The 8994-nt window shown below is 42.5% G+C and overlaps 1 pseudogene; it reads left to right on the top strand.

The window, feature by feature from the left end:
• Positions 1–7041: 7041 nt before the first annotated feature.
• On the top strand, positions 7042–8597 carry LOC124965351 (alpha-1,3-mannosyl-glycoprotein 2-beta-N-acetylglucosaminyltransferase-like; annotated as a pseudogene).
• The last annotated feature ends 397 nt before the right edge of the window (positions 8598–8994 follow it).

The raw sequence follows: 8994 nt of genomic DNA, 5'->3' as shown, positions 1-8994 counted from the left end.
TAGAATAAGTCATACTCCATGTATGTATAATATGTCAAAATACATCTCACTGTAATTTATATCTAAAAAGAAGAAACAAAAAAATTGCTTGCAAGATGGCTATCCTAGTTAGGTTTTCACTGATGTGACCAAAATATCCAATGAGAACAAATTAGAGGATGAAAAACTTATTTGGGTTTCACAAATTCAATTCATGGTCAGCCAACTTCATTGCTCTGGGACAAAGATGAGGCAGAACATCATGTCAGAAGGGCATGGCAGAGGAAAGCTGTTCACCTCACAGTAGCCAGGAAACAGAGCATGCAAGGAGCCAGGGATAAAATGTAAACCCCAAAAGCACAGCACAAGTGACTTAACTTCCTCCATCTATTCCCCACCACCACCCAGTTAATCCATTTGATTTTAATCCATTAAATCAATCAATAATGGATCAATCCACTGATTACATTATGGTTCTCAAGACCTCATCAGTGGGGGGTAGAGCCATTAAACTAGGTTACAGTTCATATGACCTACTCATTTCAACTCCTGCTTTAACACAGGAGCTCTAGGAGGGGAGACCTCAGAGCCAAACCATAACAATTGCAAAATAGGAGTTCTCAGCCCTCAACGCCCTATAAAAATGCCAACCTAACAACCATCCAAGGATGAAAACATCTTTATGATGTCACAATCTAAGTGAAAGGTTACGGCACCCTCGTAGAGCATAGAAAATGAGAAGAGACACATTGAAAAGTATAAAAGCAATATTACTTTGCTGTCGCCCCTCCCCCAAGCTGACATAACACAGCACTGAGGACAACCCCCTCAGCCTGCAAGTTTTACTGACAGAAAATACAGGGTAAAGTGCTATGTTTTGGAGATGGTGTGTCCCCCATGGGTTTATGTGTTGGAATCTTGATCCTCATTGTGGTAGTGTTGGGGTACTAGTATCTTTAAGAGGTGGGTCATAGTAGAAGGTGGGATCCCTCTTGAAAGCAATTAAAGCTAGCTTCATGGAGTGAGTTATTTCTTAACAGAGTGGATTGTTACAAAAGTCTGATCCCTGAATCTCTGGTTTCCTGCCCAGTCTTTGATCTCTGCTTCTAACACATGGTCCTATTATGTCATCGGCCATGTTGGTACGGCCACGGGACCCTCACCAGAGGTTAAACAGCTGAGGCCTTGTGATCTTCAACTTTTATCCTCTAAAACTGTGACCTCTTTTCTTTATAAAGTACCCAGCTCAGGTATTTTGTTATAACAATAGAAAATGGACTCATACGGGAAATGAGCATTTAATTTCGGGTTTTAGTGGACTTTGTCTTTGGGGGATGGTACCTGAAAGGCTTGCTTCTATTGTACCTCACCCAGAACACTGAGGGAATTGACATGGCCAGATTACCTGAGAGCAATTAAAAAACAAAGTAGAGGTGGGAGTTGTCAACATATACTACACAGATCTCAGCTCTCAGTCCATGGTCCCTGGCACAAAGCCTGCCTGCCCACGTATAGATTTCAGCACCATTACCACCCACAGACTTCATGGCCACCTAGAGTTTCTGGCCAGGCTGACTTGGGAAGGACTTTCCCTATCAAAGCCAGTCTGTACAGACTGAAGAGATGAGTGCTTCCTCAAATGTGCAGACATCAACACAAGCATCCAAAGATTATGAAGAATAAGGAAAACATGGCACCTCCAGTGGAACAAAATTAAGCTCCAGAGCTGGGCACAGTGGTGCACCCCTGTAATCCCGCAGCATGGGAGGCCGAGGCAGGAGGATAGCAAGTTCAAAGCCAGCCTCAGCAACTTAGTAAGGTTCTAAGCAACTTAGCAAGACTATCTCAAAGTAAAAAATAAAGGACAAGGCATGTGGCTCAATGGTTAAGTGCCTTTGAGTTCAACCCTGGTACAAAACAAACAAACAAACAAAACTCTAGTTATGAGTCCTAAAGAAAGAGAGACCTGGAGATACCTAACAAAGAATTCAGGCTGGGGATGCAGCTCAGCTGTAGAGCATTTGCCTAACATGTACTAGGTCATGATTTCCATCCCCAGCACTGAAAAAAAATTAAAAAGATGTTACATGATGTTAAAAAAAAAAAAGGAATTCAAAAAAGTCTGCTCAATAGACTGCAAGAGAACAGAAACAACTAAACAAAATTAGGGAAATTACATGAACAAAATGAGAAGTTCAACCAAGGAGTAGAACCCATAAAAAAGAATCAACAGAACCTTGAGAGCTGAAGAGCACAATGACTAAACCATGAAATGAAATAGAGAATTTCAACAACGGACTTGACCAGGCAGAAGAACCACTGAACTCAAAAACAGGGGGTTCGAAATCATCCGGTCAGAGAGGCAAAAAGAAAAAGGAATGAAAAGGAGTAAAGAAAGCCTACAGGACCATAGAACAGCATCAAATCAACCAATCTATGTACTATGGAATCTTCAGAAGAAGGAGGAAAAAGGAATAGAATGTTCATTAGAACCCAAAATGGTTGAAAACTTTTGAAATCTGGGATGGGAAATGGACATCCAGATTCATGAAGCTCAAAGGATACCAAGCAGGTGGAATCTAAAGAGGGCTGCATTACAATTAAATTGTTAGAAGATAAAGACAAAGAGCATTCTGAAAGCAGCAAGCCAACAGCAGCTTCTTTTATACAAGGGTACCTCTATAATCCTATCCACAGATTCTCAGCAGACACCTTGAAGGTCAGCAGGAGAGTGGATGAATATTCAAAAGGCTGAAACTATAAAAAATAGCAATTAAGAATGCTATACCAGGCAAAACTGTTTTTCAAAAATGAAACATTTTCCCATGCAAATAAAAGCTGAAGGCGTTGATCACCACTAGATCAGCCTTACAAGAAGTGCAAAAGGGAGTTATTCAAATTGAAATCAAAAATGCTGGATAGCAACAAAAAACATATGAAAGCATAAATCTCATTGGTAAAGGTAAATTATAGAAAAATAATCTTATAATCGGTAAGGTAGTACACAAACCACTTTTAACCCTGGTATAAAAGGTAAAAGACCAGGATGCCCCTCCCTCTGGAGGTGGCCTGCATTCTCCCTTGAATGTATATTTCTTACTTTGTCCTAAAAGTTGTCTCTCCTTAGAGACAGCTCGCATTCTCTCCTAAATGTGTATCAGCTTTCCCAAATAAATCTGTGTTTCTTAAGAAAAAAAAACAAAAATTAAGAATAACTATAACCACAAAAATGTCTTCATGGATATCTAACTTTTAAAAGAAGTGAATTCTGGAATCAATAATATAAAATGATTTTCAATATTATTATTATATAATATATATTGCCTCAATATAAACAGAAATTTATAATGAAGAATTATTAAAATATCAAAATGAGGACTGGGGTTGTGACTTAGTGGTAGAGCACTTGCCTAGCATGTGTGAGGCACTGGGTTCTATTCTTAGCACCACATAAAAATAAATAAAGGTCCATCAACAACTAAAAAAAAATTTTTAAATATCAAATTGAAATTCTAGAAATAAAAAAATAAAATTTATACTAAAGAACAGATTGGACTCAGTGGACTAATACAGCACTAATAAATTGGAAGATAAGTCAGTATAAAAGGTGTTCATTCAGGCACAGGAGAAGAGTACAAATATAAAAGAGAGACTAACAGGACACTATCATATACATAAAGAAAGGGGAAATAATTGTGTTGAATAATGTGATTTAGGCAGCATGTAAAGAAAAATGAACTCAGATTTTCCTAAGATAATATATCAAGCCAAATATTCACCAAGTGTAATAATCCACAATCAGAATTTAAAACAACATAAATTCTCCTAGATACATTAGAGTAAAACTGTTAATATCTAAAGATGAGATCATATATTCAGAAATCAAAAGAAAAATACACACTACTTCCAAAGAAAGAAAAACAAGGCTGGTGTCTGATTACTAAAGGGAAAGGAGGGAAATGAGTAACTAATGAAAGAATGTCTTTGAAGTACTGAAAGAATATGACTATCAACTTATATATCCCCCAAAATAAAGGCACAATACCATTGTTTCCTGATGCACCAGTGGGGTCTGAGCTACACCCTCCAACAGAAGGCTTCCCAGAGTCTGCAGCTGTAGACGGTAACATTTGCGTGAATGAAGGTCACTGTAGACCTCTTGAAAGGTTAACAAATCCCTCTTGGGGAAATAAAGCTTTTTAAAGAACAATTATGCCTGTAAGCTAATAGGATGTGTGTCAGGGACCATTGATCTGGGTTTCATGGATGTCTCATCAGCACATAATTTCTAAGCTCTAGAGTATAAAGTACACTCCAACACAAATATGGTCCTCCCCAGACCAACAAATGTTGGCCCAGACCTTTGTGCTTGTTCCATTGAACTGAGTTCACAAATATAATTACCAAAAGGGCCTTTGGTTCATTTTAAAGTCAATCCCACATATATTTTGGTTCAGAATGAATTATTTTTAAAACGTGTATTCAAATTTACTGTGTGTTACAATATCAATAACATGTTTTTTAAGCACTTTCTGTAAATTGTGTATTTAAAATAATCAAATAGTTCATTTTTACAATGTTTATGTTTTGTTCCTGTATAGCAAGATGAGAAAGTTTCAGCACACTGTTTGTAAGGGTTTCTCCACAATCAAGATGTTAAAGCAATGAAATATCCTTCTCTCAATCAGGCAAGACAAATAAAATAAAATCATCACAATATTGTCCCTTTTAACATTGCTTCCTGAAGTGTGGGAAAGATTTTTATATTCTAGGTAAGAATTTGAATCAGATGCCTGCCAAATTACAGATTTATGAAAAATCATCTTGTAGTGAATTTGCATGTTATAATTGTATGCCTTCCATTAAACTGCTATATGTCAATGTCAACAGCCCACATGTTTCTTGACCCAACCAACAGCCAATTATGGGTATAGGTATGAATTAAACAGCATATGATTAAGAATAAAAATGAATGAACAATCTTCTAAGCAACTGAGCCATTAGTATATTCATTTGATCTCCACTAACTTCCCCATATGTGCAGTAGATAGAAAATAGGAGGCTTTCAAACTGACCCACAAAAGAGAAAACATTCATATATCAGTTTATTTACTGAATCATGTAAGTCATTCCAATAACCCCACCTACCCAGGCCCCCTAAGTGATGTATAAAACACTTCTGGGAAACACTGTCCTGTACTACCACCAGCACAAGGGCACTTCATCTCTTCCTCTCCCGTGAAGTCCACTCTGCATGACACAACCAGCCACACTCAGATCTAAAAGCTCTCTGCTCACATCACTCTTCTCACCCAAAACATCAATTGCTTTTTAATTTCTCAAGCTTCTCCTCTACGTTCCAGTCATGATAAATCTGTGCCACCGCCTAACTGAACTGCTTGTGTTTTCTTATAGAGAAATTTTCAAGTGCATTTTTTTCCTCAAAGACACGTGTTGCAATTCATTGGTAAAATTATGGATTGTATACAAAATATATATTTTCAATATTAATGAAGCAAAACTGAAAGAATTTCAAAGGGCAAATGGAAAAATTCACCATCATTGAGGACTTTCTCACATACCACCATCAGTATTCAAAAGAAAAGCAGACTGAATTAGGAAGGACATGGAGTATTCAGTATTTAATATCATGTTTTTATTAAAATTATCCTGATTGACACTTTGTATGGTTTCCAACAACTGTGGAATATAGTCTTTTCAAGGGCATAAAGACTATTTACCTAAATTAACTATCTTCCATTTGTGATCTTTTGAGATATTTGTCCACAGTTCCTGGCTCAGAAAACCCCTATCTCTTGTTAATTCCTAAATGCCTAGAACAATAATCAGACCTTTTTAAAAAGTATTTGGTCGTCTGTCTTGGAGTAGCTTCAGATTATAAAGGTGAAGATAATGTCAAGGTGTTTGGGCCCTGAAAGCAGCCTTCAGAGAGTAAAACCTCTCTCTCCTCTTCTCTGTCCCTCTGCTGTGCTCCTTTTTACTGCTTCTTTTTCCCCCAAGGCAGACCACAGAAAATACTGTTTCTCTTCCCCAATGGGAGTAATAGAAAATAAAAATATAATCTTCTCTCACCTTCCTGTCTTGGAACTAGCCATAAAGAAATTCTCTGACCTGTTTTGTCTGATAGTAGATCATAAGACCTCCATTTCAGAAAAGGCCCTGGCCTTTTTCACAGAGAGGCCAGGAGGACTCTGGAGAGGCCATGATGGATGGCCCCAGCCCCTTAGCATTAGAACCTTTTGTCCAATCACAGTTCCACCGGTGTCCAGCTTCAATCATGCAGGTGCAGTGAAGTCTCCATAAAACCCCAGAGGACAGAACTTGAGAGTCTCTGGACCGTGGAACACATGGTAGCTCAGGGGAAAGTGAATACAAACTCATCCAGGGACCCTGACTCCATATGGACAAAACCTCCTCCACTCAGGACCCTTCCAGACCTTGCCCAACGTCTGTCCTTAGTCAGCAGTTTATTTGCACCCTTGAAAATGTCCTCCATAGTAAACCGGTAAATGTAATTGCTTCTTCAGTTCTGTGAGCCACTTTTTAAAAATAATCAGGCTTGGGACTTCGACCCCGGGCGGGCTGTGGCACCCGGTTGGCACAGGGTGGGCGGGATCCAGGTTAATACAGAAATCAGCCTTCTGGGCCATGCGGATTCTAAGGCCTGTTTCTTCTCACGAATCCCAGCAGAAGACAGACGGACCAGTCCGCAGGGTGGATGACTTCCCCTGCCTGAACAGAAGATGGGATAGTACCTGGATTCTGCCCATCACTACCCTCTGAGCTTAGTAAACCAGCTGAATGAAGGGATGTAATAGACCCCTGGGAAAGACATTGAAGTCTGCAGTGTGGGGGGGAGGGGCTTGGACACACCCCTTCCCCCCAGACTCCTCCTCCTCAGAGTTCATTCAGCCATGGACTTTGGAACTGGATAAGAGGAAAAAGCTGCACTTTGGTGGATCTGATTTGGATTCCCAGTTTTGAAAATGGAGTGTTGGATGGGGATTTCATGATCTCCAGAGAAGCAACAGAGAAGAAAGGCCCTATCTTCTTGGGGATAGCCTTGGAATTTAAACAAAGGACTGCAGAGCTTGGTGGTACATGGCTGCTTCCTAGTCCCATATTCTGGAGGAAGCAACCCTAGAACTGGGCGAGAGAGCCAGGAAACGGGGCAGCCTTGAGTCCTCTGTTTGCCCGCCCTCCCCTGTGGGGGCCAGGATGCTGAAGAAGCAGTCTGCAGGGCTTGTGCTGTGGGGCGCTATCCTCTTTGTAGCCTGGAACGCCCTGCTGCTCCTCTTCTTCTGGACACGCCCAGCGCCTGGCAGGCCGCCCTCGGACAGTGCTTTTGATGATGACCCAGCCAGCCTTACCCGGGAGGTGACCCGCCTGGCTCAGGATGCTGAGGTGGAGTTGGAACGTCAGCGGTGGCTATTGCAGCAGATCAGGGAGCACCATGCTTTATGGAGCCAGCGGTGGAGGGTGCCCACTGTGGCACCTCCTGCCCGGCCTTGTGTGCCTGTGACCCCACCGCCAGATGTGATCCCCATCCTGGTCATTGCCTGTGACCGCAGCACTGTCCGACGCTGTTTGGACAAGCTGCTGCATTATCGACCCTCAGCTGAGCACTTCCCTATCATTGTCAGCCAGGACTGTGGGCATGAGGAGACAGCCCAGGTCATTGCTTCTTATGGCAGTGCAGTCACGCACATCCAACAGCCTGACCTAAGCAACATTGCTGTGCAACCGGACCACCGCAAGTTCCAGGGCTACTATAAGATCGCCAGGCACTACCGCTGGGCGCTGGGACAGATATTCCATGAGTTCAAGTTCCCAGCAGCTGTGGTGGTGGAGGATGATCTAGAGGTGGCACCAGACTTCTTTGAGTACTTCCAGGCCACTTATCCACTGCTGAGGGACGACCCCTCTCTCTGGTGTGTATCTGCTTGGAATGACAACGGTAAGGAACAGATGGTGGACTCAAGCAAGCCTGAGCTGCTGTACCGCACAGACTTTTTTCCTGGCCTGGGCTGGCTACTGTTGGCTGAATTGTGGGATGAGCTAGAGCCCAAGTGGCCTAAGGCCTTCTGGGACGACTGGATGCGCCGGCCTGAGCAACGGAAGGGCCGGGCCTGTGTGCGCCCTGAGATCTCAAGAACAATGACCTTTGGCCGTAAGGGTGTGAGCCACGGGCAGTTTTTTGACCAGCATCTTAAGTTCATCAAGTTGAACCAGCAGTTTGTGCCCTTCACCCAGCTGGACCTGTCATACCTGCAGCAGGAGGCCTATGACCGGGATTTCCTTGCCCGTGTCTATGGCGCTCCTCAGCTACAGGTGGAGAAAGTGAGGACCAAAGATCGGAAGGAGCTGGGTGAGGTGAGAGTGCAGTACACAGGCAGGGACAGTTTCAAGGCCTTCGCCAAGGCTCTAGGTGTCATGGATGATCTCAAGTCAGGTGTTCCCAGGGCTGGCTACAGGGGCATTGTCACCTTCCAGTTCCGGGGCCGCCTGTCCACCTGGCACCCCCACAGACTTGGGATGGCTATGATCCTAGCTCTCCCTCTTTGGTTCCTTCCTTGCCATATCATGAGCTGAGATAGGATAGCAGTCCCTGGGCTGCATCATCCTGTCTGTGTTTTCCTCTTGGGTCCATTTTATCCTTTTTTTTTTTTTTTTTTTTTTTTTTTTTTGAGTGGCATTCAAGTGCACAAATGATAAGGTGAGGGTTTATTCTCCCGTTCTCAAGGGAGTCAGATGGGGAACCATTCTGGGGCATGTAGGGGGGCATTAAGCAAGAAACCACTGTGGGGTAGTGGGAGACTTGGACTTGTTGGAACTAGGAATGTCTATGTCCTGAGTTTTCTCCAAGTCATCTATAGAGAGGTTGGTAACTAACTCTCTTGATCAAGCCTCTTCTCTCAGCTAGGGCGTGAGCCCTCCTGTACTATTCTCCTCCTCCACCTACTCCCAATGTGGGACTGGGTTATGTGAGAAGGG

The sequence above is a fragment of the Sciurus carolinensis genome, chromosome 15, assembly GCF_902686445.1.
Source record: "Sciurus carolinensis chromosome 15, mSciCar1.2, whole genome shotgun sequence".
Classification (NCBI taxonomy): domain Eukaryota; kingdom Metazoa; phylum Chordata; class Mammalia; order Rodentia; family Sciuridae; genus Sciurus; species Sciurus carolinensis.
Note: the sequence above shows the minus strand (reverse complement) of the source record. Positions and strands in the feature narration are given on the sequence as shown.